Source organism: Saccopteryx bilineata, chromosome 4 (assembly GCF_036850765.1).
Source record: "Saccopteryx bilineata isolate mSacBil1 chromosome 4, mSacBil1_pri_phased_curated, whole genome shotgun sequence".
In the NCBI taxonomy this organism is placed as follows: Eukaryota; Metazoa; Chordata; class Mammalia; order Chiroptera; family Emballonuridae; genus Saccopteryx; species Saccopteryx bilineata.
Genome location: NC_089493.1, coordinates 134,210,843 through 134,237,387, shown reverse-complemented (window position 1 = coordinate 134,237,387; position 26,545 = coordinate 134,210,843). Strand labels below are relative to the sequence as shown.

The 26,545-nt window shown below is 45.2% G+C and overlaps 1 protein-coding gene and 1 pseudogene across 2 annotated transcripts in view; both read right to left on the bottom strand.

Moving 5' to 3' along the window:
* The window catches only part of FSTL4 (follistatin like 4), a 539,950-nt gene that overhangs the window by 176,516 nt on the left and 336,889 nt on the right, over positions 1-26,545 (bottom strand). The gene's annotated exons all lie outside the window — the stretch shown is intronic.
* Positions 1-26,545, bottom strand: part of LOC136333983 (large ribosomal subunit protein eL29-like) — an 84,637-nt pseudogene that overhangs the window by 4,548 nt on the left and 53,544 nt on the right.

Sequence of the window (26,545 nt, the reverse complement as noted above, 5' to 3'; positions counted from 1 at the left end):
TCCCCAGAGTGAACGAGTGATGTTTTGAAAACTGAAATAAATGCTGAAGCCCTCTATGCACGTCGCACTGAGGAGGAAGAGGCCTGACGCAGGCACCCCTAGGGCAGACCTGCCTCCTTCCCCCTTTCTTCAAAACATGGCCCTTCCTAGGCTCTGTTCTCTTAGGACACCCCTGGACAGGGCGCTGGCACTTAGGCCAGCACAGGAGGAGACTGGGCCAGGGAGGATTCTGAGCCCATGCCTCCTGTAATGCTGGTGGCTGAGGCCAGGCAGGTTCACAATGGATTTGGGCAGACAGCAAAGGAACTGTGCAGCCAGAAAGCACTGGGCCATTCCCATTTATCAGTCTCCCAATAGTGGGGGTGAAACCATGGAGGGGAAAACTGTTCCTCATGGCAGCAGGTGAACAAACAGCAAAATGGCCCTTTGCAAGCAATCTGCCCTGAGGCAAGCACCCATAGCCTTACATAGGGTATCTGTCACGTGCTTACGCATTAATTATGCAAAGTTCAAATAAGCAAGCCTAACACAGCTATTTTCCCAACACCTCCTCTGCCTGGCATGGCTGTGGTGTGTTTCTCTTCTCAGTGATGTTCAGGGTGTTTGCTCAGACAAGATAATCTTCAGCTTCTGAGCCAAGCCCAAGAGCCATCAGATTTTTTTTTGTTTTTGTTTTTTTACCAATTCTGCCTCAGGTTTATTTGTACAAATAGCACACCAGCCCCAAGCAGACAGCAGCCCAGGGGCCACACCAGTCCTTCTGTTCTCACATCAGCAGACAGAGGTGTCTGTTCTGGAGCCTTCATAGGTGCCTGGGCACCTTTGGGAGCCTGAGCCTGAGCCTGAGCTGCAGGCATAGCCATAGCCATAGCCTGGGGCTTGGTTCAAACCTTGACCTTGGACTTTGACTGGCAGACATTGAGACCCTTGGTGATACGGGCATGAGCACATTTCCCAAGCTTCAGGTGGGTGGTGCAGGCAAGTCAACTGAACTTGCGACTGCTGCCCTTTGTGATTTTGGGCTTGACCTCCATGGGCTTTATGAGGTCCCTGGTAGCCATGGCATGTGCACTCATGGCCTGGGCGTTGTTGGCCTGCATCTTCTTCAGGCCCTTCTGGTCGTGCTTATTGGCAATGTGCATGTTCCTCAGGAATAGGGGTCCACATCCTTAAGAGGTTTGTATCTTTGTGATCAGGGTTTTATGATGCCTTTTCTATGCTATTTTTGGGACTGATTGTGAGTGGTGTTGTTTTGGACTTGGCCATGTCTGCACCAAAGCCCTGGCTCCTGAAATACTTAGGACCGGAAGAGAGGAGCCATTGGGTTTTTAAAGCAACATGCAAAAATATCCCCCTCTGGTGTGAGGGGTACATGGACAGCCAGCCAGTGCCTGGGAACTAGGGTCTCCAGGAGGCATTAATGGAGGCAGATAGCTAGATATTGGTAGGGAAAGAGAGCAGAGCGAATTGCATATTAAATTTGATAAAATTGGAAAGCCTGCTTCAGTAAGAAGCTTCAGCATTCCATTTACTAGGAAATGATAGCATTCACAGGCTCATTAGGCCATTGAGCCCTCTCTCCAGAGCTGTTAAGAAGAACTGTTTTTCCAGCCTCTCCAGGATAAAACCAGTTCAACCCCAAACTTTGAGGGAAGGTGCTTCCATGCTTCCAGTTTAAGGTATGTGCAGTGGAAGCCAGAATGGTGACCATTGAGGCCTGTCAGTCTAGCCTAGAAAAAGGATCTGATTGGTTAGTGTGGAGGAACCAAAATAAGCCTGCGAAATTTTCAAGGAACTGATTGGTGGGCCTAAAGGAAACCTAGTTCTTCCCAGCCCACAGATAAAAACACAGGCTTAGCAAAGCTCTCTCTTCTTTCTGCTTGGAAATGTGGACTTTTATGAACCTTCCCAAGCATCCACATGGTCCTAAAGTCACGTTGGCATGTCAGCTGCCAGTATGCATGTGGACTCCAAGCCCGGACATAGTGCCAACCAGGGCACAGCCAGGAACACAGCATATGCTAGCCAGACAAGGAATAGGACTGAACCACGGCACAGAATCTCTGGACTCCCATCTTTTCCCTGGGTCTGATGAAGACTAGGTGTGACTTTTTCCTTGGCAGGACAGACAGAAATGAGACACGGAGAACCTATGGGGAGCCTTCTGTTTCAACCCCAGATAAACCTCACCGCAAAATCCTACTATTCTCCAAATGTGGGTGCTGTAAAATTCCTTTTGTGCAACTCCATACATGAATCCCATTTTCACCCGCATCAGAGGGAACCGCCCCCATGTTAACATGGTCCACATTTCCACTTGTAGAAGCTTCTCTGGGCTCATGGGGACATGTGCTTTAAAAGGGAAGGTAATTACAGGAAAATTGGCCTTTTTCTTTCTCTCTGCCCGAATAAAACTTGCTTTTTATTCTCACTCTGATTCTTTTTTAAAATCTTTCCTGGGAGAGTCAAGGACCTGGATGTCTCTTGACATGCAAAAATTCCTAGACCATGATGAGGCAGGGCCAGCCCCTGGCACGCAAGCGGTATGGTGACAGTCCTGGCTCAGTGTCCAGGACCCACAGCCTGGCCAAGAGAGGAGCTGGGGCTGACGGGGAAGGGTGGGCCATGGGACTAAAGAGGAAACCCACAGAATGAATGATTCCAGGCACAGCTCAGCTGTCATGCTGTCTGCTCTGTCCACTTCCGTCGGGACTTAGTATACATGCTGATTATCATTAGATTCACACACTGGGAAATTGCTTGGCCCTCTCTGCTCTCCTTGTATCTAAGTTCTCAGATTCCAAGAATGGCCTCCTCATCACCTTATCTGGCGCAAAAATGGATTCAGATGCTTTAATAGGGTTCAGGACCCACAGGAGATGGAAGTGGCTGGGTCCCCCAGGATTCTGGTAAGGAGAATGCACACAGGCCTGGAGCACCCCTGGAGGCTGGCAGGTGAGGCCGGTGGCCCACTGCCTGAAGCTCTCCAGACCCGAGATCCCAGGCAGGTGCCTGTGTATGTCCCTGTGAATAAGGCACAGTCTGCATGTGTGACATGATTAGCATGCTTGGGGCTTGGGCTGCGGAATGTGCACCTGTCTTCTTTGCAGTTGTGCTTTGAAAAGGTGGTTAAAAATTTCATAAAGAACTTTCCATGCCAAAGGCCAAATTACCTGGTGAGGCTCAAAAAAAGCCACTTGGTGCTAATGGCCACTAATAGGAACAGGAGCTGCCAGTCAAATATGACACTCACACTACTCTCACTTTGATTTGTGTTTTCCCACTAAACGTGTTTTGTTTCACGAGTAACTGCCCTGGGAAGATTTTAAGAGCATGGAGTAAGAAACTCTTTCATTGCTTTTGAGGCTGCAGAGGACACTGGATAAAAAGTTGTTACACACATAGATAGACAGATAGACAGATACACACACGTTGAGGATTTGGGTATGCAGCCCAGTGACACTGGTCCTGTGCCAGCAGCTAAACCCCAGCTTTGTTCCCCAACCCCACATGCCTCTTAGAAATGCCTACAGAGCCCACCCAGCACAAATTATAGGCCACAGCCCTCAAGAGCAGGGCTAAAGGCTTTGGCACAGTGTAGTCCAGACTCCTCATTTTATTGATAGAGAAGTGGAGGCCAGTAGGAACAGTAAGAGGCCTGCTTGTGGCCCAGCTGCTGGAGATGGGGCCAGGCTATTGCCTCCATGGCATTTGTGACCACACTCTTGGGGGCTTTTCCTGCTCCAGGTTCACCTTCCTTCTCTTCTAATTCCAGCCTTTCAGCTTTTGCTGGGAATCCCAGAGACGTAAATGAAGATGTGGGGGAGGATCAGGGAGACAGTGACGGGAAGAGGATGTTAAAACCCTGCAGACATGAGGACCAATTCCTGGGCAATCTTATTATCACGAACACACTGGCAGGTCCTGACTACTCTTGCCAACAGCCTTGGCTCAGAGATGTGGGCTCTGGGTTGATCTCTTCCCAGTGCCTGGAAATATAGGGGACCACAAAGATGGGATGTCAGTCCTCCAACTGAGTGTCCAATTGGGACCATACTCAGTGAGGGCATTTCCCTTTAAGCCAGACGCTGACCTGTGTCAGTGTGTGTGGGGGGGGTTGCTGAGAGGATGGGAAAGACAATCTAGAAAGATCCATGTTTCAGGATGCTCTTCAGACCCCTCAGAGCTGCTAGAACACAGATGCTCTTGAGAAAGGTGGTGTGGACTGGACTCTGGCCAAAACCAAGAGGGGTCTCCAATGCTCCATGTCTGAAATCTGGGGCATTGGAAGGCCCAACCCCACCCAGGTTCCTGACATCACCCAAGGCAGGAAGAGGCCCAAGAGCCAACAGGAGATCTGTATTTCTATTCCACTGATAATATTTACTGCTTCCATTCAAAACTCTCCTCTTTGGGTTGTAAAGTCAATAAATGGTTCAAGTTCCGATCTGATATTGTAATAGGTACTATTAGCTTCTCAGCAGTAGCTTTGTGTTCTAAGTGCGGTGCTCATGTCATAGTTGGCCTATGTCTAGCCACCTCTCTGATTTGTCATATCCTCTCCCTTTTTTTTTTTTTTTTTTTTTTTTTTTAACAGGGACAGAGAGAGTCAGAGAGAGGGATAGATAGGGACAGCCAGACAGGAACGGAGAGAGATGAGAAGCATCAACCATCAGTTTTTTGTTGCGATACCTTAGTTGTTCATTGATTGCTTTCTCATATGTGCCTTGACTGTGGGGCTACAGCAGACTGAGTAACCCTCTGCTTGAGTCAGCGACCTTGGGTCCAAGCTGGTGAGCTTTGCTCAAACCAGATGAGCCCTCAGTCAAGCTGGTGAGCTTGGGGTCTCGAGCCTGGGTCCTTCTGCATCCCAGTCCGACGCTCTATCCACTGCGCCACCACTTGGTCAGGAGTCATATTCTCTCTTGCAGAAGGAAAACTGGCTAGCACCTGAGTGGGAACTTGCATGGAGTATAGTGTGAGGCACTTCTGGGAGCTGGCAAGATTCTGTTTCTTAATCTGGGAAAATTCATTGAACTATATACACTTATGACATTCATTTTCTGTATATGTTATGCTTCAACATTATGCTTATTTAAAAGAGGTAACCTGATGTTTTCCAACATCTGAAAGATATCAGTTGGTTTGGGTAGGATCTTTGTTCTCAGCCAGGCATAGGCCTGGGGACATGGAGGAGGGAGTGGGGGATTCACAGGAGAGGGTTACCATGTGAAGCAGCAGCAGCCTATCCAGTCCCTTAGGCTCTGCCTTGGGGACATGGCTCTGGTCCATAAACCATCCTGGACTGGGCGTCCCTGGGCCAGCCTCCCAGTGGCTCATCTTCCCTGTTGGTGCTCAGGCCTGGGTCTCTGGGAAGGGGGCTGGGTGGGGTTTGCTGAGCAGGCTTAGGAGCAGGAATGGAAGAGACTGGGTCAGGGGATCCTCATTACCCTGGGGCATCCTGGCCTCATTCCAATTCTCAGCTTCCAAGAGGTATCTGACCTATGCTCAGTCTAGGAGCTAAGATGACACTCTCACAGACCCCATAAACATGGCTCCAAAGCACCCTCACTTTGAACAGACCTGGCTAGTAGCCGCAGCTCTTGGCTCAGAGGCAATGGCTTGAAGGTGGCTGCCAGTTGATCTGTCCTCACTGAGGGTTTGCCATAGACCTGGCACCAGAGGTAACCTCTCTGGAGGCCTCTGAGCCAGGGCCGGTGGGTGAGGCTGGGGCAGCAATCTGAGACAGGGCCCTGGTTTGCTCTGCTCACTTCCTGGGCTCCCAAGGCTTCAAGGACTGAAATGAGGGCTCAGCCTAACATGAGACTGCCAGGGTCCTTGGCTGTAGATTCCTGTGGCCCAGAAGGGTAGCCTGCCCTGGAGAGATCAAGATAGACCTTTCTGGAACCTCACCTTATGGTCCAGCTGCATCTGACTCACCTGCCACTGTGGACAGCATAGTTGGTCCCGCACGCCCAGCTTCACCAGGGCTATGGAGTCAGTCCCTTCATGTGAAATGCCCTCCCTGTTAGAGTCCTGCCCCAGTTGTCTCAGCAAGCCATCCCTGGCCAGCTCCCCTTCCCTCTTCTGTGGCAATCAGAGCCCAGATCCTGCACTCGACTTTCAACATTAACTGCTCCAGGGTGCTAAAAACCCTCTCCAGTGCATGCTGCACACCAGCTGGACAGCGGGAGCCTTGAGGACAGAATGGCGTGCATCTTCTCTGCAGATACTGAGCCCACCACACCCACTTGGGGTGCTTGGTGGCTGGGGATGAACTAATTGATCCCAAGCAACATGACTTCCACTGAAGGAGCAGAGGGAGGTTGTTTATAATCAATCTGTATGTTTGGCTTGGCAGAGATGGCAACTGTGCAGCTCCTCCCTGCTCTGTGAATTCATGAGCACAGAATTACTGCCAGGTTTGCCATAACTCTAGATCTCAGCTTGAACACAGGCCAAAGAGGCTTGGGGTAAAGAGCTCTGACCCCTGGCCACAGTGTGGCAGCCCCCCACATCTGGAGGCCCAGAACATACACTCAGCCCTCCCCACCCCCCAGCAAAGCTGGGCTGGCCAGCTGGGGGAGGCAGGCAGTGGCAAGGGATCCCAGCCAGCCCTGAAAGTCCTCTGCAGCTAATCTGTGCACATGCTACCGAGTTTTTAAAAGGAGATGAGGTAAAACTGGCAGTGGCTGGCTCCGTGTGATTAATTGGGAGCATCAGCATGGAGTTGGAGCCCACGGCATCTTCAAGGAGTAGATCTGGGTCCACTTATCTGGGTTGCATCCACCTGAGCAAATGGCCATGATTATGGCTTTTAAATGACTTAGCAGAGCTAATGGGTCACAGAAAATAGTGTGGAAATAAAAGTAAATATAAAATGCGGGAGTTTGCTGGCGGGAAGTGGGGCTGCTGCATGGGAAGACCAGCAGTAATTACATTCAAAATGGCGCCCATATCTCCGGGGACTCTGCTCCCACTCCCGAGTTTCTCACTGATGGGGGAGGAAGCCCACTCCGTGTGGGTAGGTGTAGGGACTGGAGTTAGTTCCCTTTTCATTTAAAAAAACTATTGACTGTACTGGGGTGACTTTGGTCAATAAAACTATACAGGTTTCAGGTGCACAATTCTATAATACATTATCTGTATATTATTGTACTATGTGTTCACCACCCCAAGTCAAATCTCCTTCTGTCACCACTGATCCCCCTGTACCCTCTTCTACCTGCTTCAATCCCTCCTTCCCTCTTGTAGTCACCATACTGGTATCTGTCTCTATGAGGTTCTCTGTTTTTTGTTTTGATAATTCCTTCACCCTTTTCACCCAGACCCCCAAACCCCCTCCCCTCTGATAGCTGTCAGTTTGTTCTCTATGAGTCTGTCTCTATTTTGCTTGTTAGTTTATTTTGTTCATTAGATTCCATATATGAGTGAAATCCTATGGTACTTGTCTAGCTCTGCCTGGCTTATTTCACTTAATATAATAATATCCAGGTCCATCCATGCTGTCACAAAAAGTAAGATTTCCTCCCCTTTCAACGGCCTAGTAGTATTCCATTGTGTAAATGTACCACAGCTTTTTTTATCCATCATCTACCGATGGGCACTTGGACTGCTTCCAAATCTTGGCTAGTGTAAAAGATCTCTTTTTATTTTTAATTTTCCCTCATGGTCTCACAGGACTGGCTGGAGGCTGGGGTGTCTGCCTCTCCCATGCCCTCATGTTCTGGGCATGTGTGAGCAGAGCTGTGCCTGTGAGCTAGAAACTCAGGTCTCTCTCCCTAGCCTCGTTTCTTGTCTGTGCAAGGGGCTGTGAGCCTCTGTCCCTGGGTGGTTTGTCAGTCAGTGGCCCAGGATGGTACTGCACCTGGGACAGAGGAAGTGTACTCTGGATGGCAGGGAAATCCTCTTTGTATTTTAATAAGTCAGATTCCCAAGACCTCTGCAGTAGGGGCGAGCATGGGGTCCATGAAGGTTCTGGGAGTTCAATCTCCTTCCAGAGGAAACACCTCTAGGGCCTGATCCCAGAGCCCAGGATAAACATCCCTCTCCTGGTGGCACTGTCGGGGCACCCAGAATGACTGTACTGAAAATATAAAATGTCCTACTTCAAAGCACACACGTTGATGTTTTGTAACAACTGTTACAAACCTGCTCTTTGCACACTGCTCATAAACATCTCAGCCCCATGCCACATTTCCCAGTATCTCTAAAGATTCCCGGGGAAGGCAGGAGGGGAGCCATAAAGAAACATAAAAATACAGTTGCAGATGAGCCTAAAACTCATTGCTTTGAAGCTTAATTGATGGGAAAGCTTCTGGCTCCATAGAACTTAAAGGCCTATCACACCGGTATTTGATTAAGTGTCTCTGTATCATGGACCACACTAAACTGGAAATCATTATGTGGTAATTGCAAATACATTAATAAAATGATGATGTGGGTTTTCTCGTGACATAAAAAAGGAATAAAATAATTCATTCAGATAACTTAGCAAAAATGTCTAGTCTGCTCCTGAGATAGACGGATGCAGGCTTATGGTTGCTTGGATCTCAGTCTTCCCATCCCTCCTGGGATGAGGTCCAGGCCTCCATTCTGAAAGGATCCTGGAAGCAGAGCCAGGCTTCAGAACCCCTGGTTGGGTCCAGGCATGTGACACCTAAAGGTCCTCTGAAGTTACTGTCCAGGGAACCAGCAACCCATTCATGCTCCTGTCACACAGCCAGGGATGAGACCAGGGCTCTGATGGCCCAAGCTCCCTGGATGGCTTCTTCAACCATCACATCTCTCCTGAGCTGCTAGGGAAGGAAGGAAAACATGTGTGCAGGAATTCAGTCACAAGAACTCCTTTAACAGCCAAGATGGCTATCTGTAACCAGGAGCCAGCTTCCTACAGGATGTGAGCCAGCGCAGGCCCTGGCTCTCACACCCCAGTGCACCAACAGTGCTCACCATCCCTGCCACACTTCATTCACATGTGGCGCAGGACTCCCTGCTGAGCCAATGTGTAACTGTGTATGAATGTGTGTGCGAGCACGTGTGTGAATGTGAGCATGTGTGTTCAGGTATGTGTGAGTGTGAGCATGTATGTGTGTGTGAGACAAGCAGCATGCGAGATCCTTCAGGGAGGAGGAAACCTCCGTCCTGTCTCCTGCTCTTACCTGCAAGTGGAGCACCCCTAGCTACCAGTACCTGTGCACAAACTTCAGATCCTGTCACCTCTCTGCATCACCACCCCATGCCCTGCTCTCTGCTTGTCCACATCCCCTCTGTCCTTCCAGGTCCACTATGAAGCATTCTTCCTTTAGGAAACCATAGGTAGGAACCATGCTATACCACTTGCAAGCTGTGCAGCCCCAGGTAAGCCACTTACCCTCTCTGAACTCCCTCCATGAAGCAAGAACAATAGGAACACCTACCCATCTTGCTGACCTATTGAAGGTCTCCAGTGCATTTCTATCTACCCTGTGCTCCAGGCCCACACAACTGTGAGCACCTGCACCAGGGACATAAGAATGCTTAGTATCTGCTTCAGCGCTGTCTCAAAGTACCAACGGCTTCCTTTGTGACCTCCCACAGACCTGAGCCACCTCACCTCTGGCTTTAGCAGTCTGCATAGCACTCTGCCATAGGGGTGCCCTCAGGAGTCCTAGGAATTGACGGGGAGCTGGGACCAGGGGACAGGTGGGCAGGAAGGTGGGCTGGCAAGGACTGCCTCAGGGGAAGGCAGGTCTGAGGAGTCTCTGGCAGCACCACTTGCAGCTCCGGGAGTGGCGGGCTCAGAACTGGCAGGGACAAAAGTGCTTAACCCTACGTGACCAGAAGTAGAAGCAGAATTCGAGGAGAGGCCTGTGAGGGTCAGAGGGCACAGAGAAGGGGCAGAAGGAAGGACAGTTCAGAAACAGAGAAAAGAGAAATCAAAAAGTACCTTTGCTATAAAGTAAAGCACATGAGCAAGAGCACTGTGGAAATCTTGTGTAATTCAACCCCAAATGAGCAATGTGATATGTCTTCCACTTGTAATTCCTCAGTAAGCAGGCAAACTGTTGACTTGCTACATTTTTACCCCAAACACTCAAGGAAGGAAAAACTTTGGGATCAGCTGCTGCCTGTTGGCTCTGGCAGGGGCTGTGTCTCTCTGGGTCCAGGAGTGCAGGAACACTCCAAGCAAGAGCTGCCCACGTACCTCTCTTCTGCTGTGGATGCTCGGCCTGAGCACTCGGGGCCTCTGTGCCTCCACACACGCACGTGCACGCTCACAGGATGAGAAGATGGCAGTGGTACAGAGGGAGCGCGTACACCTGGGGCAGGTGGGGAGGTTACGGACGGTCTGCTCTCCCGCAGCATTGACACAGAGCAGGTAGAAGAGATTAGAAACTGGGTAGGACTGCTCAGGGCCAGGCAAGGGCAGCTGGTGGGGCCCCAGGCTCCCCAGACCTCTTACCTGACTGACGTCAGCCTTATCAGGTTCCTGGAGACCTGGGTGTGTCTGACTGAAGCCCGTCCTGAATCATCAGTGCATGGGGTGCTCATTCTCTTTGACAAATGAGGGAAAATGTGCTTCATTGAGCTGGGTTTATCAGTAGGCTGTGTTCTCTCCTCACCCAATGGTGACAGAAGGGGCCAACCCAAGCAGTGTGGCTGAGTCTCACTCAGTGCTGTCCTGTGGCTCTTTTAGTTGTAAAATTATGAAGATCTCAAGGCACAGGGAAAACTTAGACTAAATTCAATTACATTGGCTCTCCCTTATCCACCAGGGATACATTCCAAGACCCCCAGTGAATGCTTGAGGCCACAGATGGTGCCGAATCCTATATATACTATGTTTTCTTTCCTGTACATATGTACTGATAATAAATTAGGCACAGTAAGATATTAATAACAATAATAAAACAGAAAAATTATAATATACTGTAATAAAAATTAGGTGAATATGGTATGATTAAGGTAAGGATGACTTGAATACAAGCACTGTGACATCGCAGTTGATCTATACTCAACGACAGCTCAGGGACTAACAGGGGGGAACGTCTCCATGTGGGTAAGCCGGACAAAGGGATGATTCACATTGGACAGACAGAGCAGGATGGTGCGAGATATCATCATGTTAATCAAGGAGGTACACAATTTAAACCTTAAGAATTTTTGAATTGATGGAATTTTCTATTTAATATTTTTAGACTGTTGTTGACTGCAGAGAACCAAAACAGTGGAAAGTCACACCGCTAATAAGGGGGTTCTACTGTAATTAAATAGTAGCCCCCACAGATCTCCTTTCATGGGGATTATGAGAAAATTTGGCAAAAGAAAAAAATAATTGCTGTAAATCTTGAACCTCTAACAACAAGGCCACTTGTATTTCTGTGTGTTCCCTTTGTCATTCTCCTTCATGCAGCCTGTTTTTGCATCACGGCGAGCACAGCATGGGGTACCCAGAGTTGGGCTTTTTAAACAGTCTTCCAGAAGCGGCTTGTTTCCAATGGACCATGGTGCTCACAGTGCAAGGGGAGCTGCTTCCCAGGAGCACTGGAAAACCTCGTTTCTGTATCAGACTACTGATGGGGGGTCGGGAGGAGTAGTTCGGGCCTTTCCTTTCCCCTGAGGAGGAACAAGCCGGGGGCTACCCCGAGAGCCATCAAGATAAAAGCTGCTCTTGTCATATGAGTTATTATTATACATTACAATGAGGGTTCAGGCCACCATCCTAGAAAAATCCATTTTATTTCAATCAGCAAGAAGGAAAGCAGGGCACAGATTTTCTTAGCAACCCTGAAAAACAAAAGAGGAGGTATGTGGACCTATCTTCTGCATCCTCTGTGAGGAGGGCAGGGAGAGTGGAGGCTGGCTCTGATGCAGAACATCTCCTCCTGCCACCAGCTGGGCCCATGGAGGGTGGCGTGCAGCACGATGTGGAGACCTCAAGGCTGGTCAGCAGTGGGATCCCTTGGGAGGTGGCCCAGGGCCATGTCTCTGTCCTCGGAGTACGGGAACAGCCCTGGAGCGTCAGGGGACGTGGAATCCAGGGGACTTTTCAAAACACTCTATCTTCCTTCTGAACACTGGGGCTGGACAATCTCAAATCTTCTAAAACCACACTTGTCAAAAATACACTTTTTGGTCAAACTGCTTAGTACATTTAATGGAAGGATGACTCTGACCCTAGAGTTGAAATATAAAATTTTTATTACTAGGGTCTACAATTTGGTGATGTTTGTTTCATTGTGTTCAAGGCAGTAAGAGACATTTTTATTAAGGGCGCATTTTCCATTTGCTGGGTTTATATTTACTCGGCAAGACCTAATTCTACATTGCCATTCTGAGAGCAACACCACTTGAATTCAATTGCTAGACTGTGAATTTAGTCAAGGCCAGAATCTCAGTGGGTGGTAATAAATATCAAAGTACAGGATGGTTGAGAAAAGCAAAGTAAAAGACCCACATCAAATACGATTATTGATCAACACTGAATTGCTTTCATCATCTCTATGCTAATCCCAGGTATATACATACATATTGGCATTTTCATTACATCAACACATTGGCATCTGCAGCTGAGAATTTTGAGCAATTCAAAACTGCTATCTTTGGAGAACAGTAAATAAATAAAAATACTGTAAAAGGTAGGGACCAGAAAAGACTGTGGAATCCTATAAGCATGAGATAGCCTGTGAAAAATAGTTGGGTAGAAACTCTTCAGATGTAGTGGGCCCCCACTGTTTAAAAAGTTTTGAATGTCAGAGAAATGGCGCCATGAGGGGGACTCCCAATACCCCTCCCTGAGAGACAGAAAAACAATCCCAGGAGCATCTGAAATACACATCCACCAAACAAAGGTACGACTGGGTGAAAAGGTGGCTGAATATATTAACCAATCTGAAGAAAATAAGATGGAGAAGGAAGTATTCCGTTTTCCTCACTGACCTGAGCAAGGGCTGCTTTCAATTAGAACTGAGAGGAAGGGGGGAGGGGGCTAAGTCGGAGACCGTGGGCTGGCTGGAGCAGAGATGTTTGGGCCGAGGAGACAGTGATCCCGCCGCTCGGCCCATGCAGAGCTAACACCTGCGGCAGGCCTCAGCAGAAGTAGGCGAGTGGCTTGCCTGGGGAGTGGATTTTGTTTACTCCCGGTCTCCCATTTGGTGAGTGTGGGAGGTAGAGTGGCGTGGGTGCCCGCGATCCCTAACGGAGGAACTGGGTTGGAGACTGTCAGCAATGACCTTCTGTGTGGCCAGAGTCTCTGTGTGGTCCCTGCTCCCCAAACAACAGCACACATGGGGAGCACGTGAAAGCCGGCTTCCCTACACCCGGACCTCTCCGGGCAGGGCACCTCCACCAGCCATACAGGTTAACAAAGCACATTCCCAGGGAAGAAAAATATAGAAGTGCTGGGAGGAGGGGTGTGCAGGCAGCTTGCAGACAGTCTCTGAAGAGCAGACCTGTGGATCCGATTGCTGAAAGGAGCCTAACCCACAGTCTGCTCACTGCCCAGCTGGCTTACGCTGGCAGCAGCTCTGGCTAACAAGGTCTTCTTTCCCACATCTTCAATTTAAGAGAACCCAGAGGAGGAACTTGATCGTTTTTAGGGCCTCTTGCTCTGCAGGCAGTGGCTGGGGCAACTTCCAGCCAGCTGATACAGGTTAGAGCAGACCTCAGAGAACACTGCAGAAGTTGGGCAGGCTAGGCTGTATGCTTTTTAACAAGAGAGAAGCCTTCAGAGAGCAATCCCATGAAACACTGAGGCAAATTTAACCAGACATACCCAGGGAACCCAAAAAGAAGCCTGAACAGAAGTTAGCTCACCCCCCTCCCTGCTTAAGCTGGTAGCTCTGGTTGGCAGAGCTTTCATACCTAGGGCTGTGCTTTAAAAGGACCTGGAGGAGGGACTTGGCAGCTTTTAAGACCTCCTGTTCTGCAGGCAGTGACTAGGGCATTTTCCTGCCAGCCAATACAGGTTACAAAGTGCAAAAAGCCTGGGGAAAGTGGTCCCACAGAGTGCTGAGGCATACTGAACATGCCTGGAGGCTTATAGAAAGACACCTTGAGATCAATTGGCTCCCTGCCCTGCCTGATTACACTGGCGGCTCTGGCTGGCAAAGCCTTACCCAGAGCCCTGCATGGAGTGGGGATAGAGGGGGGATTTGGCGACTCTTAGAGCCTCTTGCTCTCCAGGCAGTGGCTGGAGCAACTTCACAGCTGGGTCCCCGGGCTACTGGCTCAGGAAGAAAAATTTGGGGAGAGGCTCCAGGAAAACAGACTCTCCCATTGTTGGGGCCTGCAAACAATAACAAGCCCCGCCTACCAACGAGACTGAGGCCTAGTATATGACATCACCATAGCGACACATCAACTGCAAATCTCTACCTAAGTGTGCCACAGGGGCAGAGCCTGGGGTACAGTGCCACCGGCCAAAAAGAGAGAGAAAGAAGAAAAAGGAAGAAGGTAACCTCTCAAAATCAGGAAAAATCCACAGTCCTTATAACTTTTTACATTTTTTTCTCTGTCATTTTTTATCTTTTTTTTCTTCCACCTTGGTCATTTTATCCTCTTTCCGGTTTATTCTTTTCTTTTCATTTTGAACTTCATTATCCACAGGTGTTACATTTTCCATTCTTTTTTCTTTCTCTCTATGAGGGTTACATTTCAAAAACCTTAACACCTTTTTATTTTTTTCCCTCTCTTTTGGTTTCTTTTTTTCTCTTTCACTTTTCCTCTCATTCGATCCTCACTCACAAAAAATTATTTTATTTTGGATTCAAATTTTTTCTTTGTGGCATTTTGTGTGCTTTTTACTACATTTTTAAACTCATTAGCATTCCCTCCAACCCCGGCTCTCCATTCTATGTAGTTTTTGTTCCACTTAATACAACAGAATTTTCATTTTTCACTGTATTTTATTCTTTTTCACTGTAGCTCTCATTCAACCATCATTTACAACTTATTTTATTCTTGATACAATTTTTTTCCTAGTAGCATTTTGTGGGTCCTTACCTCGTTTTTTGCCTCTTTGCCACTTCTCCCCAACTCAGGCACTCTGTTCTATGTAGTTTTTGTTCCATTTAGCACAATATAATTTTCAGTTCTTCACTGTATTTTCTCAAAAATATTTTTTTAATTTTTATATATTTTTAATTTTTATTTTTTTATTTTATTCTTTATCAATCTTATTAGTGTTATTAACAAAACCACACTCAAATGCCATTAAGGAAAAGGAAATCAAATATCTTGGATACAAAAGACAGTGATGTAGCTCAGATGCATGAGGAAAAACCTATAAAAATTTTTCAATACCTTAGAAACCTTGGAGTTAAATGACAGAGAATTTAAAATAGATATCCTAAAAAATACTCAGGGATAGACAAGAAAGCACAGAAAGGCAATTTAGGGAGCTCAAAAAACAATTCAACGAACAGAAAGAATATATCACCAAGGAAATTGAAACTATGAAAACAAATCAAACAGAGATGAAAAACGCAATTCATGAACTGAAAAACGAGGTAACAAGCTTAGCTAATAGAACAGGCCAAATAGAGGAGAGAATTAGTGACATAGAAGACAGGCAACTAGAGGCACTACAGAGAGAACAAGAGAGAGACTCACGAATTTGAAAAATGAGATAGTCCTAAAGGAATTTTCTGACTCCATCAGAAAGACCAACATAAGAATAATGAGTATATCAGAAGGAGAGAGAGAGAAAATGGAATGGCGAATATATTTTAAAAAAGGTAGATGAGAACTTCCCAAGCCTGTGGAAAGAAATAAAGCCTCAAATTCAAGAAGCAAACAGAACACCAAGTTATCTTAACCCTAACAAACCAACTCCAAGGTACATCATAATGAAATTGGCACAAACCAATGACAAAGAAAAAATTCTCAAGACAGCCAGGGAAAAGCAGAATACAACATATAAAGGAAGGCCTATTAGGTTATCATCAGATTTCTCAGCAGAAACTCTATAAGCTAGAAGAGAGTGGACCCCAATATTTAAAGTACTGAAAGAGAGGAACTTTCAGCCAAGAATACTATACCCATCAAAGCTATCCTTCAAATACTAAGGAGAAATAAAAACATTCACAGATACAGAAAAGATGAGGGAATTTATCACCAGAAAAACCCCACTTTAGGAAATACTAAAGGGGGTTTTCCAACCAGATACAAAGAACAAAACAAAACAAAACCACAAGTAAAAGCTCCATCAAGAACACAATAAAATCAAATTTAATCTGTGACAAAAAAAAAAACAAAAAAGGGGAAAGGACAAAGATTAACAGTAGCCAGAGCAATCAGACAAGGAAAAGAAATAAAAGGCATTCATATTGGAAAATAAGAAGTAAAGGTTTCACTTTTTGCAGATGATATGATTCTATACATCGAAGACTACACAAAAAGACTACTAGAAACAATAAACCAATACAGTAAGGTCACAGGATACAAAATTAACATACAAAAGTCCATTGCCTTCCTATATGCCAACAATGAAACATCAGAAAACGAACTCAAAAAAACAATCCCCTTCAAGGTTGCAACAAAAAATAAAATACCTAGGAATAAACATAAACAATCTATATAATGAAAACTACAAAGCATTGTTAAGGGAAATCAAAAAAGAAACAATGAAGCCTGACCAGGCGGTGGCGCAGTGGATAGAGCGTCAGACTGGGATGCAGAACACGCAGGTTCAAGACCTTGAGGTCGCCAGCTTGAGCGTGGGCTCATCTGGTTTGAGCAAAAATTCACCAGCTTGGACCCAAGGTTGCTGGCTCAAGCAAAAGGTTGCTCGGTCTGCTGAAGGCCCATGGTCAAGGCACATATGAGAAAGCAGTCAATGAAAGACTAAGGTGTCGCAATGCGCAATGAGAAACTGATGATTGATGCTTCTCATCTCTTTGTTCCTGTCTGTCTGTCCCTGTCTATCCCTCACTCTGACTCTCTGTCTCTGTTAAAAAAAAAAGATAAAAAAAAAAGATACAATGAAATGGAAAAATATTCCTTGTTCCTGGATAGGAAGAATAAATATGGTCAAAATGACTATATTACCCAAAGCGATATACAAATTTAATGCAATTCCCATCAAAATTCCAATGGAGAGAGTGGACAACCTTGTCTTGTTCCTGATTTTAGGGGGAAAGTCCTCAGTTTTATGCCATTTAATATGATGTTAGCTGATGGTTTATCATATATGGCCTTTATTATGTTGAGATATTTTCCTTCCATACCCATTTTGTTGAGTGTTTTAAACATAAAATTGTGTTGTATTTTATCGAATGCCTTTTCTACATCTATTGATAGAATCATGTGGTTTTTGTTCTTTGTTTTGTTGTATGGGGTATTACATTAACCATTTTACGTATGTTGAACCATCCTTGTGATTCTGGGATGAATCCCACTTGATCATGATGGAGTATTTTTTTTTTTTGATTTTTCTGAAGCTAGAAACGGGGAGAGACAGTCAGACAGACTCCCGCATGCGCCCAACCGGGATTCACCCAGCACGCCCACCAGGGGGCGACACTCTGCTTACCAGGGGGCGACGCTCTGCCCCTCTGGGGCATCGCTCTGCTGCGACCAGAGCCACTCTAGCACCTGGGGCAGAGGCCAAGGAGCCATCCCCAGCACCCGGGCCATCTTTGCTCCAATGGAGCCTTGGCTGCGGGAGGGGAAGAGAGAGACAGAGAGGAAGGAGAGGGGGAGGGGTGGAGAAGCAGATGGGTGCTTCTCCTGTGTGCCCTGGCCGGGCATCGAACCCGGGACTTCTGCACGCCAGGCCGACACTCTACCACTGAGCCAACCAGACAGGGCTGATGGAGTATTTTTTTAATATGTTGTTGTATTCGATTTGCTAGTATTTTGTTTAGTGTTTTAGCATCTGTATTCATTAGAGATATTGGTCTGTAGTTTTCTTTTTTTGTGTTGTCCTTGCCAGATTTTGGTATGAGGGTTATGTTGGTGGTACCTCAAAAAATGAAAAATAGAAGTACCATATGACCCAGCAATCCCTCTACTGGGTATGTACCCCCAAAACTCAAAAACATTAGTACATCAAGACACATGCACTCCCATGTTCATTGCAGCATTGTTCACAGTGGCCAAGACATGGAAACAACAAAAAGTCCTTCAATAGATGACTGGATAAAGAAGATGTGGTACATATACACTATGGAATACTACTCAGCCATAAGAAATGATGACATTGGATCATTTACAGCATGAATAGAACTTGATAACATTATATTGAGTGAAATAAGTAAATCAGAAAAAACTAAGAACTATATGATTCCATTCATAGGTGGGATATAAAAATCAGACTCAGGGACATGGGCAAGAGTGTTATGGTTACGGGAGGGGGGAGAGGGAGCGGGTGGGGGGAGGGGAGAGGAAAATTGTGGGGGGAGGGGAGTGGCACAAAGAAAACCAGATACAAGGTGAAGGAAGACAATTTGACTTTGGGTGACAGGTATGCAACATAATCAAATGTCAAAATAACCTGGAGATGTTTTCTCTGAACATACGTACCCTGATTTATCAATGTCACCCCATTAAAATTAAATTAAAAGAATAAAACTCTTCTTTGAAAAAAAAAAGTTTTGAAAGCAAAATAGGCATACCAGAAAAACAAAGCAAAACTTTAAATAATGCATTAAGATCAATTAGGCAGGACTTCCTATTTAGATGGCAGCATAGGTAATTGAATCCTCCCACAACCACATTAAAATTACAACTAATCTACAGAACAGCCATCACGCAAAACTACCTGAAATATAACCAAATTTAAGTCCTACAACTAGGAATTTAAAGAAGGCGGTACATTGAGACTGGTAAGAAGAGTAGAAATGCAGAATGGGCAGTTCCCATATCTGTGCATGGTGGTTAAAAATCAGGAGGGATATATCATCTGTAGAGAGTCCCTTCCTGAGGAGCAAGGGTTCCCAGCCCCATACCAGACCCCCAGCCCAGGAAGAGAAGTCCCTTAACTTCTGCTTGTAAAACCCAGGTGGGATTGCAGCTGAGTGAGATGGAGAGCTACCAGAGACCCAGGCACTTCCTTTTTTAATTTTTAATTTTATTTATTTATTTATTTATTTATTTATGTATGTTTTTTTTTTTCTCAGAGACAGAGAGTGAGTCAGAGAGAGGGATAGACAGGGACAGACAGACAGGAACGGAGAGAGATGAGAAGCATCAATCATTAGTTTTTCATTGCACGCTGTAATACCTTAGTTGTTTATTGACTGCCCTCTCATATGTGCCTTGACTGTGGGCCTTCAGCAGACCGAGTAACCCCTTGCTGGAGCCAGTGACCTTGGGTTCAAGCTCGTGGGCTCTTGCTCAAACCAGAGGAGCTCCCGCTCAAGCTGGCGACCTCGGGGTCTCGAACCTGGGTCCTTGGAATCCCAGTCCGATGCTCTATCCACTGCGCCACCACCTGGTCAGGCCCAGGCACTTCCTTTTAAAGGGCCTGTGCATGGACTTACTCAGACTCACTCCCTCTGAGCTCCAGTGCTGAGGCAGAGGCTTGGAAGGAACCAGGGACATATGGGGAGGAACTGAATTGTCTGTCATCAGTATTAGAGCTGGGGAAGGGCAGCTTTCAGCCAGATAGAGGTGCTGGCAGAGGCCATTGTTCCTTTTCTGAGCTACTCCCCAAACCCCCCACAGAGCTGGCAGGCAGGCACCATATCTGAGTCTCTGTCAACTTGGTTCACACTTGCCCTGGTGATTCCCTGAGACTCCAACCCACCCAACCCTCAGGCCCACCTAAGCCATTTCCAGTGGCTTTTCTATACAAATGGCCTCTCTTGTCTCATGCTTTGGACTTTCATAAATCTCTCAAGCAACATTTGGCCTCTGCATATTCTGTACCTCTTGCTATGTGGCCCCAGGCCGGGCACTAGTGGGAGCCAATCTTGGTTCGCAGCTTGGCCTCTCCTGGGTACCTCCAGCACAAGAAGCAGCCACCTGCAGATTGCTTTGTAGTTCATGCTGGATGGTCCCAGACAGTGCACAGGCAGTGGCTGATTTTGCATTTCCTGGGAGGCCCCAGAGCCAGTGCAGCTGTACCACCTCCATGAGTGGCACACTAAAGGGGCAAATTTGGAGAGCACCAAAGCCCCACTGAAGCAAGTTCTGCTCCATAAGGTTGTCTTCTACACAGCAGTTTCTCTGCTGTAGTTGCAGCTAGTCATGGCAGCCAATCAGCCTAGGGGCCAATCCCTCCCAGTGACATGCAAACAGCAACTACAACAGGACAGTGCACACATCCCATGCAACCCAACACCTGAATGCCCAGCTCAACTGACTGGGAGGCGGCACTGCTGGGCACCCTACAGGACACCTACAAACAAGGCCACTCTACTAAGTCTGGGAGATGTAGCAGCTCTACCTAATACATAGAAACAAACTTAGGGGAGCAGCCATATATGAGGAGACAAAGAAACAGTTCCTAAATTAAAGAACAGGAGAAATGTCTAGAAAAAGAACAAAATGAAATGGAAGCAAGCAAACTACCAGATACAGAGTTTAAAACAATGGTCATGAGGATGCTCAAGGAACCTAGTGAAAACTTCAACAGCATGAAAAAAGACAGAGAAACCATAGAAAAGAACTAGTCATAAATTGAAGGTATACTAATTAAATGAATAATTTACAGGGCATCAACAGTAGAGTAGATGAAGCTGAGAATCAAATCAGCAATTTTGAACATAAGGAAGCAAAAAACACCCAGTCATAACATCAAAAAGAAAAAAGAATTAAAAAAATTAAGATAGTATAAGGAGCCTCTGGGACAACTTCAAGCATACCAATATTCGCATCATGGGGGTGCTAGAATGAGAAGAGAGAGAGCAAGACATTGAAAACCTATTTGAAAAAGTAAGAACAGAAAAATTCCCTAACATGATAAAGGAAATAGACATACAAGTTTGGGAACTCAAGGAGTCTCAAACAAGATGTACTCAAAGAGGCCAACACCAAGACACATCATAATTAAAATGCAAAAGGTTAAAGACAAAGAATCCTAAAAGCAGCAAGAGGAAATCAGTTATCTACAAAGGAGCTCCCATAAATCAGTCAGCTGATTTCTCAACAGAAATCTTGCAGGCTACAAGGGAGTGGCAAGAAATATTCAAAGTGATGAAAATCAAGAACCTACAACTAAGATTACCCAGCAAAGCTATCATTTAGAATTGAAGGTCATATAAAGAGCTTCCCAGACAAGGAAAAACTAAAGGAGTTCATCACCACCAAACCAGTATTACATGAAATGTTAAAGGTTCTTCTTTAAGAAGGAAAAGAGGAAAAAAGATAAAAAAATATGAATAATAAAATGGTAATAAATACATATCTATCAACAATCAAATCTAAAAAACAAAATAAATGAACAAGCAGAACAGAAACAGACTCATAGACACAGAGAACATTTTGACAGTTGCTAGATGGAAAGGGGGTTGGGGAGATGAGTGAAAAAGGTAAAGGGATTAAGAAGTACAAATTAGTTGTTACAGTACAGTCATGGGGATATAAAGTAGCATAGGGATTATAGTCAGTACTATTGTAATAAATGTGTATGGTGTCAGATGGGTATGAGATTTATCAGGATGATCACTTAGTAAGTTATATAATGTCTAATTACTGGGGTGTACACCTGAAACTAATATAATGTATGTCAACTGTAATTGAAAAGTAGAAATGATTTTTAAAAATAAATTAAATTAAAAAAAAGAAAAAGATCAATTAGGCAGTTTTCCTGCTCCTTGATGGTAGAATAAATTCAATTCCTGATCCTTCCCTGTTACTTCTGATCTAAATGATCTGTAACATTAATTTTACCTTGTTACATTCTGTAACTACAGGTAATAAGTGTAAGTTTCTATTCATTGACTCTCAGAGTGAAATCAATGAAGATTGTTACCAATATTCTGATGACACACTCACCACCTCTGCAGAAAGATGTGGTGGAAGCTCCTCTGGGAAGAGGACAGCAGACCAGGTGACTCCCCTGTGCTATCTGAAGGAAACTGCTTCAGACTTCTCAGCGAAATACACTGCTCACAAAAATTAGGGGATATTTCATCACTTCATATTCATTTTGAAATATCCCCTAATTTTTGTGAGCAGTATAGTTCTCGCTTCACTTTTCTTCAATTATGCAACATTGTGACATATTTTAGTTTGCTTAATATTTGACCATGACTTTCCTTTCTCTTTTCTTTTCTTTCTTTTTTTGTGTGACAGAGACAGAGACAGAGAGAGAGAGAGAGACAGAGAGGGACAGATAGAGACAGACAGACAGGAAGGGAGAAGGATGAGAAGCATCAATCCTTTGTTGCAGCTCCATAGTCTCCTTAGTTGTTTGTTGATTGCTTTCTCATATGTGTCTTGATGGGGGAGAAGGGGTACAGCAGAGTGAGTGACCCCTTACTCAAGCCAAGAACCTTGGGCTCAAGCCAGTGACCCGCATTCAAGCTGGTGAGCCTGCACTCAAGCCAGCGACCTTGGGGTTTTGAACCTGGGTCCTCCGTGTCCCCGTCCGATGCTCTATCCACTGTACCACTGCCTGGTCAGGCTGACCACAGCTTTCTTGTTTAGCAATTTTTCCCCCAGAATTTTAAATTGCCTTTAAAAAATGTATTCAAAGATTTTGTTCTTCCTTTAACATGTTGCTAAAATCTTAGAGCTTCTTTCATTTTATTTACTTATTTATTTATTTTATATTTTTCTGAAGTTGGAAACGGGGAGGCAGTCAGACAGACTCCTGCATGAGCCCAACCGGGATCCACCTGGCATGCCCACCAGGGAGCGATGCTCTGCCCATCTGGGGCGTTGTTCTGTTGCATCCAGAGCCATTCTAGCGCCTGAGGCAGAGGCCATAGAGCCATCCTCAGCGCCTGGGCAACTTTGCTCCAATGGAGCTTTGGCTGCGGGAGGGGAAGAGAGAGGCAGAGATGAAGGAGAGGGGGAGGGGCGGAGAAGCAGATGGGCGCTTCTCCTGTGTGCCCTGGCTGGGAATCGAACCCGGGACTCCTGCATGCCAGGCCGATGCTCTACCACTGAGCCAACCAGCCAGGGCAAATCTAAGAGCTTCTTAATCTGACTTTTATAAGAAATGAGATCCACTTTCTTCTGGAGGACTTTTTTCTCAGATCTTTCTGACTTCCTCTTCTGACTTGAAAGGATTACCTCCCTGTCTCTTACACAGTTGGCTCACCTGTTCTCCTGGGACCATTTCATTGCTCACCTGAAGTAGCTCTGCTGTTTCTTTGAGCAGTTCAGCTCAAAGAAGTTTTTAGATTCCTTTTCTATTTAACTGGATAACACTTGCTCCCCCCCACCCCTTTTATTTTAGCCAGAGAGAAGGTAATTTTCTGTACCCTTGCATGTCTGAAAATGCCTTTATTTGCAATAGAATTCTAGGTATAAAATTGTTTTCCTTCAGAAATTTGAAGGCAATCAATTCATTGCTTTTCAGTGTTAATACCGTCTACCTGATAACCATGATTCCTGATGCTTTGCTGATAACTTGTCTTTTCCCTCTGGAAGGTTCTAGAATCTTCTCTTTACCCTTGAGGTCCTGAAATTTCAAGAGGTCATATAGCTGTAGATCTTTCATCCCTCTGCTCAGTTCTTGGCGAGTTTCCATCTGAGCATCTAGATCTTGTTCCAGCTTCAGTCAGTTTTCTTCTGTCGTTCCTTTATAATTACCTCCTCTCAAATTTCTCTGTTCCCTTTTTCTGAGCAAATGAGTCTGGGTAGATGTGCACTGACACCCTTAGATTGATTGTCGATGCCTGTCACCTTGCCCATCTATTTTTAAATTTATATTATGAGATACTGTGACTTTTTCTTTGACTCCTATTGAATTTTAAATTTTATCTATTGTATTTTTAATTCCCAAGAAATATTTCTGGCCCTATTCTTCTTTTCATAGCAGCCCTTTTTCATCTAACGGAAATGTTCTCTTCTCAAGTCTCTCTAAGGGCTTTTATTAGAATTAAATCTTTTCTTTTGTTTCATATCCTCCAGCATTAGTTATTCCTTTTGTTCATCTTCGTTCTTCTTGTATGTGTTTTTGATTTTCTCCATATGTCTTGCGATCCCTGTTTGTCCACCTACCTGCATATGATTAGGTCAATTAACATGGTCAGCTGCCACCAATTTTCTCTGCTGTTGTGTTGGCCCCTCTCTCTGGGGGCATGGTTGTGCATGTGGGCAGGTGTGCACTCGGCAGTGCATGTGAGCATACACAGGTAGAGTGGGAAGGCAGACAGGCCATCTCGCCCAGTCCTCCTAGACTTTCAAGTCCTAGAGGTCAGATCAACACAATATAGTTTCTTCAACTTAGTTCTCAAGAGGACCCTGAACAAGACAAAATTATTGACTAATGAAAACAAAAACAAATAGGTCATTTCAAAGAGATCTTACAGGACCAAAACTAGGAGCTCTTACACTGTGACCTAAGATTAAAGTTCTCCAGAGGATGTGGAGATATAAGATTTACAAAATTAGAAAAAAAATAAAACAAGCAAATAAGCAAACAACCTTAATATTTATTACAGGCCTAATAAGCCAGTATTTGATAGTTGCTTTATTTCTATTTGTCTTAAGTCCCCAAACAGCCCTATTTTTTATTGTAGAGACAAGGAAATACTCAAAGAATATAAAACACCTGTTCAGGTTCACAAGGGTGGGAAGTGGGGGAGCCTTAAGAACCCAGTTCTTGGAGGCCACACAGACCAACCACTATAACTTCCAAAAATATAGTCACTACAAACTTCCCCTTGGCAGTACCACCTCCGTGCTGTGCGTTTCAGAAATTCATAGCAGAGAGAATTCCATGCAGGATGGTGTCCAGGCTGATCGGAGCAGGAACAGCCTCCTTTTGGACAGGCAGCCCTGTGGGAAAGCCTCTGTTATAACACGGCAGGGAGGTAGGTGTTCTGGTTAACCTATGCTCCGGTGTGGAAAGAGCTCCCAAGGAAGACCCGACTAGAAAGAACTGAGACCCCTCTTGTGAGCCCCTCACAAGCAGGGCTTTGGGCTTCCAAGCTAGGCCTATCTACCCCCATGGATTTCTGAGTCTTGCAACACCAGAAGCAAAAATGCACTGCACGGCACGCGTGGCTGGTCTTGCTCTGAGGACCCAGGTCAGAGCCTTCATTAACAACGTCAGCAGTGGCAGTGTCACCTGCAGACATCCTGGCTCAGCGAGGCCACCTGAGCACCAAGCCTGATTCTGCCCTTTGGTCAAAGGCTCTGGAGCTTCTGGAGAAAATGAGCCCTTTTTTTAAAAAATTTATTTTTAATGGGGCAACATCAATAAATCAGGATACATATATTCAAAGATAACAACTCCAGGTTATCTTGTCGTTCACTTATGTTGCATACCCATCACCAAAAGTCAGATTGTCCTCTGTCACCTTCTATCTAGTTTACTTTGTGCCCCTCCCCCTCCCCCTTTCTCTTTCCCTCTCCCCTCTTCCCCCGTAACCACCAAACTCTTATCAATGTCTCTTAGTTTCACTTTTATGTCCCACCTACGTATGGAATAATGTAGTTCCTGGTTTTTTCTGATTTACTTATTTCACTTCGTATAATGTTATCAAGATCCCACCATTTTGCTGTAAATGATCCGATGTCATCATTTCTTATGGCTGAGTAGTACTCCATAGTGTGTATGTGCCACATCTTCTTTATCCAGTCATCTATTGATGGGATTTTTGGTTGTTTCCATGTCCTGGCCACTGTGAATAATGCTGCAATGAACATGGGGCTGCATGTGTCTTTACCTATCAATGTTTCTGAGTTTTTGGGGTATATACCCAGTAGAGGGATTGCTGGGTCATAAGGTAATTCTATTTTCAGTTTTTTGAGGAACCACCATACTTTCTTCCATAATGGTTGTACTACTTTACATTCCCACCAACAGTGTATGAGGGTTCCTTTTTCTCCACAGCCTCTCCAACATTTGCTATTACCTGTCTTGTTAATAATAGCTAATCTAACAGGGGTGAGGTGGTATCTCATTGCAGTTTTGACTTGCATTTCTCTAATAACTAATGAAGATGAGCATCTTTTCATATATCTGTTGACCATTTGTATTTCTTCCTGGGAGAAGTGTCTATTCATGTCCTTTTACCATTTTTTTTTATTGGATTGTTTGTTGTTGAGTTTTGTGAGTTCTTTGTATATTTTGGATATTAGGCTCTTATCTGAGCAGTTGTTTGAAAATATCATTTCCCATTTAGTTGGCTGTCTGTTTATTTTGTTATCAGTTTCTCTTGCTGAGCAAAAACTTCTTAGTCTGATGTAGTCCCATTCATTAATTTTTGCCTTCACTTTTCTTGCCATTGGAGTCAAATTCATAAAATGCTCTTTAAAACCCAGGTCCATGAGTTTAGTACCTATGTCTTCTTCTATGTACTTAATTGTTTCAGGTCTTATGTTTAGATCTTTCATCCATTTTGAGTTAATTTTAGTACAGGGGACAGACTGTAGTCCAGTTTCATTCTTTTGCATGTGGCTTTCCAGTTTTCTCAGCACCATTTATTGAAGAGGC